This window comes from Lactuca virosa, chromosome 7 (assembly GCF_052849685.1).
Source record: "Lactuca virosa cultivar CGN04683 chromosome 7, Lactuca_virosa_CGN04683_v6, whole genome shotgun sequence".
NCBI classification, from domain to species: Eukaryota; Viridiplantae; Streptophyta; class Magnoliopsida; order Asterales; family Asteraceae; genus Lactuca; species Lactuca virosa.
In genome coordinates this window covers 27,247,085-27,255,885 of record NC_136432.1, presented here as the reverse complement: position 1 = coordinate 27,255,885, position 8,801 = coordinate 27,247,085, and positions in this window count along the sequence as shown.

Below are 8,801 nucleotides of genomic sequence, written 5' to 3'. Positions count from 1 at the left end.
ACATTCAGCCAATCTTTCCTCAAAGTATCAGTACCGCCATGTTTTCCAGATAACCCTCGGATGATGAGATGCATAAGAACGGTCCAGAGGCCAGAAACAGCGGTTTTCTTGAAATCCTTTGCTCTATAGTCTTGCGTGTACCCAATGAAGTTCAGAAACGTCTGAAACTCTTCAGTCGTTGGTTCGACAACTTCAAAGCCAGTAGGATTTGGTGTAATTCCAATCGCCTTTAGGAATGTCGATTTGTAGACAGGAATGGTGCGATCACCAATAATGGTGGTTAACAGAACACCATCTTCGAGTTTGATGCTAGTGAATGCACGATGAAGATGAGAGAGTGGGAGTGGAGGATCAAGGGATTTGGTAAGTGGAATGGAGAGAGGATGATTTGCCAGGAACTCAATCATTATCCTGATTGATTCATCGTAGTCAAGAGGGTTTAAAAAGAACAGTTGAGTTATGTCCCTAAGAAAGGGTTCTTGATCGGCAGATGAGGATGAGCCCTTTGATCCTTTAGATGATTTCTTTCTGGCGATGGATTTCTTGAGAGGTGGTGTAGATTGATTTGGGTTCTTTGAAGACTCCATTGATGAACAAGAAGGAAGCTTGATGAACACGAAGAATAGTGAAAGATGTTTGGAGGTTTGAGAGTTAAGAGAGCGTAAAGAGGTAAAAGGGAATGTGAAAGAGTATTTATAGGTAGGGAAAGATGGGTCGGGTCGAAAAAGGTAATGATGACGGTCCGAAATCCATCGGGTCGCATTTAACGTTTGGGAGTGAGATTAGACAGGTGAGGTGAAAGGGCAAGGCAAATTTTGCTAAAAGAGGAGAATGTAACTGTCAATTCGATTTCCAGTTTAGAGGGCGTGCAATCGTGTCACGCAAATCGAGGAAGATTGGATAAGGATCTTCCTGAAAAGTAACTGTTGAGAAAAACCATTTAACCTTATTACCTTTTGGTATTCCGGATGAGTTATTCCGGACAGTGCATGATCCGGAGGGTAAAAGTTATGTTCCGGAACATATATGATAGAAAAGAGGTTCCGGAGCAAATTTTGAGAATATCGGAGCACTTTTGAAAATCCCGGAGCAAATATTGAATTTCCGGAGCACTTTTGAAATTCCGGAGCAAATTTTGAAATTCCGGAGCATTTTTGAAACTTCCAGAGCACTTTGAAATTCCGGAGCATTTTTGAAATTTCGGAGCAAATTTTGAAATTCCGGAGCACTTTTAAAAATTCCGGAGCACTTTGAAATTCCTGAGCATTTTTGAAATTCCGGAGCAAATTTTGAGAATGCCGGAGCACTTTTGAAAATTCCGGAGCAAATTTTGAATTTCCGGAGCACTTTTAACATCACCTTTCCGGAGTGGATTTTCCGAAATTCCTTTATGGAGTGAGTTCCGAAATAGAGATTCGGATGATGGTTGATCTTGATAGTCGTGATGAAGAGAAAGAACTGTACAGCTTAAAGACTCAAAGGATAATTAGTAATAAAGACAGGTAAAATGATCCTATGTATTTAGAGAGAAAATAGTTCTGAAGCAAAAATAATTGAGTTCGGAGCATATTTTTCTTCTGAATACTTCTATCAAAGAGAACATGTCTCCTGAAAGAATTGAGGATCAGGCATCATCATACCCATTTTGTTCAGAAAACCATTAAATTTGGTTTCGTCTAATGCCTTAGTAAAGACATCAGCAATTTCATCATCAGATGGAACAAAAATAAGTTCGATGTTGCCATTTAGAACATGATCTTTAATAAAATGGTACTGGATGTCAATGTGCTTCATCATAGAGTGCTGAATTGGATTGTGAGAAATTGCAATGGCACTTTGAGAGTCACAGTAGATAGGAATGCGTTGAAATCGGTAACCATAATCCAAGAGTTGAGATTTCATCCAAAGAACTTGAGAGGTACAGCTGGCAGCAGCAATGTATTCAGCTTCAGCTGTAGAGAGAGCAATGCAGTTCTGTTTCTTGGATGACCAGCTGACTAATCGACCACCTAGGAGTTAACATCCTCCAGATGTACTTTTTCTATCGAGTTGAAGACCACCATAGTTTGAATCAGAGTAAGCTTGCAGGAGGAAACTTTCATTTGCTGGATACCATACTCCAAGGCTCTTTGTACCTTTGAGGTATCGGAATATTTGTTTCACAGCCAAAAGATGAGACATCTTCGGATTGACTTGAAATCTGGCACATAAACATGTTGTGAACATAATGTTCGGGCGACTTGCAGTGAGATAGAGTAAGGATCCAATCATTCCACGATACTTCTTTTCATCAACGGAAACACCCGAAGGGTCGGCAAAGATTTTGTGTCCGAAGCCCATAGGTACCTTGGCGAAGGCACAGGTGTCCATTGAGTATTTCTTGAGAAGTTCAGAAATATACTTCTCTTGGTGAATGAAAATACCTTTGTTAGTCTGTTTGACTTGAAGGCCAAGAAAGAAGCTTAATTCTCAATTCATGCTCATTTGGAATCGACTGACCATAAGTTTGGCAAAATCAGCAACCATAGATGAATCCGTAGATCCAAAAATGATGTCGTCCACATAAATTTGTACCAGCATGAGATGTTTTCCATTTGATCTTTGGAATAGAGTGGGATCAAGTATTCCTCTTTGAAAAACCTGAGCGTTTGAGAAAATCGGTGAGAGTATCGTACCAAGCCCGAGGAGCTTGCTTGAGTCCGTAGACAGCCTTTCGGAGTTTATAACAGTAGTTTGGAAAGGAAAGATTAATAAATCCAGGGGTTGTTGAAGATATACTTCAGTGTCAAGTTCACCATTAAGAAAGGCACTCTTAACATCCATTTGGTAAACTTTGAAGCCTTTGTGAGCAGCATAAGCAAGAAAGATTCTGATAGCTTCAAGTCGTGCAACAGGAGCAAATGTCTCATCGTAGTCAAGACCTTCAATTTGAGTAACACCTTTAGCTACCAATCTTGCCTTATTTCGGATGATAACTCTTGCATCGTCTAGCTTGTTGCAAAATACCCATCTTGTACCGACAACAGGGTGATGTTGAGGAGGAGGTACGAGAGTCCATACTTCATTTCGGTCAAATTCTGATAGTTCTTCTTGCATGGCTGTAATCCAATCAGCATGCTCTAATGCTTCCTTGATGGATTTAGGTTCAACCATGGATATGAATGCTGAAAAATGACATTCATTTTGCATGTTGGTAGCTGAGCGAGTTTGTACACCAACATTCGGATTGCCTATCACTTGGTTCGGAGGATGATCCTTCGTCCAAACATGCAATCGAGGGAGTTCTTGTCCAGCCGAAGATCCTACATCAACAGTGGAATTGATTTGCTCCCCCTGAATGATTTGAATATTGGGATGATGCTCCCCCTGAACTTCTGAACCTGAGAGGTTGACATCATCATCAGAAGGGAACTCAAAGAAGTTTTCGTTTTCATCAATGTTGAGAGGATTAGAGTCATCGAAATCGGCAGCTGCATCTTGGAAGCCATCCACATTTGATTCAAGAGAGGGATTAGAGGGATTTGCATTATTCTCCCCCTCAACCTGAGAAGGTTGAAACGGTTCAGAATCAAATGGAGGTAGGCTCGGAAGTGGACCGGAGAGGTTGTGAGAAACTGGGGCTTCCGAAGGAGGAATTGGAATTAGAGATGGTCTGGATCGTGATTCGGAATCAAGAGCGGTTTCAGAAGGACCAAAGAGGGTTTCAAAGTCAACCTCAAGAATGGTTTGAGGGTTCGGACATCCTGGCGGAGGAGCATCAGACCATGATGTGAGTTGTGATGTGAGTGGGGCCAGAATTCCGAACAAAGTTGTCATCAAAGGTAATATCAAAACTTTCTTCCAGAACGCGAGTTCTTTGGTTGAGAACTCTGTAGGCCTTGGATTTGGAAGAGTACCCAAGAAAGATGGCTTCATCAGCTTTGGGTTGGAACTTTGTAAGCGGATCACGGTTGTTTTTGATGAAGCATCTACATCCGAAGACATGTAAGAATGAGATTGTTGGCTTTCGACCATTCATTGCTTCGTATGGTGTCATGTTGAGGCGTCGATTGATGATACTTCGATTTTGAGTGAAGCAAGCAGTGGATACAACTTCAGCCCAAAGATAGAGTGGTAAGTTTGCATAGTTCAGCATTGATCGAGCGGCTTCAACAAGTTTTCTATTGCGTCTTTCAACTACATCGTTTTGTTGTGGAGTGTAGGGAGCTGAGAAGTTGTGATCAATTCCTTTTTCTGTGAGAAATTTCTCAATGGTGGAATTAACAAATTCTGAACCATTATCACTTCGGATTCTCCTGACTGGGAGTTTGATAAGAACTTTTATTCCTTTGATAAAATTGATGAGCTCAGAGGTTGTTTCAGATTTCAGCCTTAGGAAGAAAACCCAGGTGAACCTTGTAAAGTCATCAACAATCATAAGAATGTATTTCTTATGATGAAGACTTTCTACAGTGGATGGTCCACAAAGATCAATGTGTAGAAGTTCCAATGGTTCCGAGATGGACTTTTCTATGATAACAGGATGACCCTTCTTTGATTGCTTACCACACTCACACGCAGCACATAAATGATCATTTTCGAACTTGAGAAGAGGTAAACCTCTTACCATTTCGCCTGATACAAGATCATTCATGTACCGAAAGTTCAGATGAGCGAGCCTTCGGTGCCATAACCAACCGACGTCAGGAACAGCTTTGGAGAGAAGGCAGAGTTGCGGTTTGCCAATAATCATGTTGATGTCAAGCGGGTACATGTTCTTGTTGCGAAGTGACTTTATCAAACATTCTTTTCGGTCTTCAGTCATCACATAGCTATATTTTTTGCAAAATTCCACACGTCGACTTGAGTCAGTGAGCTGAGCAACACTTATCAAATTATGTTTCAAATCAGCTACATAAGCAACATGTGAAATAGAGAAGTTTCCATTGGTGAGAGTTCCATAACCACGAATTTGAGAATTGGAGTTGTTGCCATATGTCACGTAACCAGCATTTGGAGAAAGCTTTAAATCTCGCAGAAAATCCTTCTACCCCGTCATGTGCATGGAGCAAGCACTATCAATATACCATATTGTTTCTTGCTCCGAAGCACAAAGTGCCTGCAAAATTAGTGATCAATGGAGTTTTTAGGCTCCGAGTTAGACTTTGGGACGTAGGCATGGGCTTTGGACTTTGATTGTGACTTGGGAACAACTTTGTGTTTCTGGGTGATATTACTGGAATTCTTTGGAAACAGACAGAATGCTAATGTCTTTTCATCTATCCAGTAGTCATATTCAACTACTTGTGGGTTCGGAGCTGACTTCTTCGGATCTTTGGTATCCGAAGGATTGACAATTTTTGTTACCTCCGGGATTGTTGTTTTGTTAACAGATGTTTTGATTTTCCACACAAGATTTTTTTTGAAGATTTTGAAACAGTGGTTTTTGTACTTGTGGATTTGTTTGATGACACATTGTTTCTTGAAATTCTTGGTTTAAAAATTGTGCCGTTAGATTTTGCAATAAAGACAGATGAAACATTTTGAGGTGCCGGTGAAGTATTTCGGATGGTTTTGACATTGACATGAGCTTGAGGTGATTTGGAGTTAAGGACTTCCTTAGGTTCTGGACGAACAAGAGGTTCGGAAAGTCTTTTTAAAATCCTAGTGGGAACAAAAGAATTTTGACTATGAGTGGAGACACGAGAATTCCGGGATGAATTTGGTTTAGAGTTAGCAAGGAACCTGGAATTTTGTCTGGTCTTAAATTCCTTTTTGTAAGCATTTCTAGCTTCTACCTTGGGATCTACAACATCTTTCCTATTCAACATTGGTTTTCTCTTAGGATGAGGAGAGGATCTAGAAGTTTTTCCTTTGGATGGATTTGTAAACTCAGGAGTAATGGGAACCAATTTGGTCTTTGAAAGAACTAAGGAGTCTGATTCACATGAATCAGAGGACACATGGCTTGTGACTTCAACTTTATCATCTAGAGATGCCCATACAAATTCCGAGGCATTGATTTCAGTTGTTTCCAGAATAATTTCTTCAATCATGCAGTTGTTTACGTGATTACTTTTAGGAACATAGTCTACACAATTTGGAAGACTATAATGATATTCTGTGGTCCGATTCAGGTCCATGTTTATCAGAGGCGGAAGAGGCGTGGAATCAGGACACTTGACAACTATTGGTTGGAACTCAAGAATTAGGGACTCAAAAGGTCTTTTAGCCTCCGGAAGGGGTGACAAGGGAGAAACAGGGGTGTCCGAATGTTTAATGTTCGGAACTTCTCCCATGAATGTCAAATTTTGCAATTCCTTCAGGGGACTAACAATTGGTTTCAGAAACTCGCTTCTGAGACCAGGAGCTTTGGACCATGGATGACGAAAATTATGAGTCATCCGAATGTCAGCTTCAAGCATGTCTACAGAGTTATGCAAAGCATCTATTTTAGCATTGAGATGTTTGTTATCCGAAATCAAAATATTTCATTCAGAATAAGTGATTTCACATTTATCTTTCAAAATGATACATTCATCTTTTGACATTACAAGTTCATGCTCTAGAGTAGGGATGAGATTTAGAACCGGAAAACCGGACCGGAACCGAAATCGGACCGGAACCGGAACCGTTAGAACCGGAATATATAGAACCGGTTCCGGTTCCGGGTTTAAAAATTGGCTTTATCCGGGTTCCGGGTAATCCGGGTTTGGGTCCATCGGGTCCGGGTAAACCGTGTCTAAAAACCGGAACCGGTGTTTGGAACCGGAAACACTTTTAGGTCCGGAACTGGTTTTTATGAAACGTTTAAAAGATGCATATCTCATTCGTTTCAACTCTGATTGACATGCTGTTTTCTCCAACATGTAGTTTAGAGTTTGTACATGATTTTAGACTATAAATTTGTCATTTTTAGTTTTATATTCATTGAATTACAGTCCCCCAAAGTCGAGATATCAAGTTGGAAGTTTTTAGTTTTTCAGTTTTTTGTATTCGGTGAAAGTTTTAAAACATGCATATCTAATTCGTTTGAAGTCGGATTGACATGTAGTTTTTTCCAACTTGTAGTTTACAGTTTGTACATGATTTTAGACTATAATTTTGTCATTTTTGGTTTAACATTCAATGATTTACAGTCCTCCGAAGTCGGGATATCAAAACTGAAAAATTTCAACTTTTCAGCTATTTGTTTTTGTACTTTGTATTATGTGAAAATGTTAACACATGCATATCTCATTCGTTTAAAGTCATATTGACATGCGGTTTTTTCCAGAGTGTATTTTAGAGTTTGTACATGATTTTAGACTATAATATTGTTAATTTTTGTTTCATATTCAATGCGTTACAGTCCCCCAAAGTCGGGATATCAATATGAAATTTTTCAAAGTTCAACCCACTATGTAGTAATTACGAAAAAATTCCGGTTTTTTCGGGTTTTCCGGTTCTAAACCTACTTTATCTGGTTCCAACCTACCCACTTTGATGTTTCTGGGTTTTCCGGTTCTAGACCCACTTTACCCGGAACCGAACCGGAACCGGTTCCTATATACCGGTCCGGTTTCTGGTTCTACAAAATCCTGTTAACCAGTTCTGGGTTTTCCGGGTCCGGGTCCATCCGGTCCGGGTTTGGACCCACTTTCATCCCTACTCTAGAGACTCGATTTTCAATTTTTTATCCTCAAAACGTAATCTAAGACGACTTAGTTCACAGTCCATCTTCTCACTGGCTTCTATAGTGGACTCATAGGCTTTATAGATGGTGTTCATATTTGTTTGGATCTGGGTCAGATAAGGTTCACATAAAGTCAAATCAAAGTTATTATCAGAGATCATGGATTTTACCTGCTGAACGATGCTTCGACCTGGTGGATCGTTAGTGGCCATGTAGCAGTAGTGAGGTTCAGCAACATCATCTTCATCTTCGGACCCAGAAGACCAATAACCTTCATCTCAATCAACCGTTTGTCTTGCCATCAAACACATGTTTCTTCCAGTCACCAAATCATCATCATCTCCGGATGACCAATATCCTTCGACTTCTCTTGAAACCGTAGTAACAAATGCTTTCTCACTTTCAGCCATTTCTTGTGCTCTTCGGACATAATAAGCTGAATCTTTGACTTTTGGTTTTTGTGGAGCATCAGCTAGACAATCTTTGGCAAAGTGGTTTGCATGACCACATTTATGACACAAGATCTTTGGTTTGTCTGATTTGGAATTTTGAGAAGATTCCGGAGCGGAGTTTGGTTTAGTGAGGTTAGGCTTGTATGCAGGAGGACTTTCAGAGGTTTGTTTTGGTTCCGGAGTGGAATTGGTTGAGGATGGGTTTGGTGAGGAGCACTGAATCTGTTTTGGTATGGCTTGTAAGAGGGATTGAAAGGTCTTTTGTATTTCATTGAGAGTAAGGCAAATTCTTGTTGGAAACGGAGTTCGGAATCCAAGGTTTCGGAATCATTGTCAGGATAGATGTTTGTGGGTAAAGAGGTTAAGGATGACTGAGTTAATGGAACAGTGGGTTTGTAAGGTTCCGGAGCAGGTGAGTTCGGAATGGTTGATTCAAAAGAACTGACGAGAGCAAGTGGTCCTCCGGAAAGTTCCCTTATGGTTTGAGCAACGTTTGATTCATGTCCCTGAAGCTCATCAAAAAGTTGATAGAGTTTCAATTTTTTTAAAGAACCATTACTTTGAAGACAAGATTTTACATTTCCCCATCCTTTACCAAGGCTGTTAATGAACTTGAGATTGTACTCGAGAGGAGTTCGAACAATCCCATGAGCAGTCATGTTATTGACAACGATTCGATATCGATTGGAGGTTGA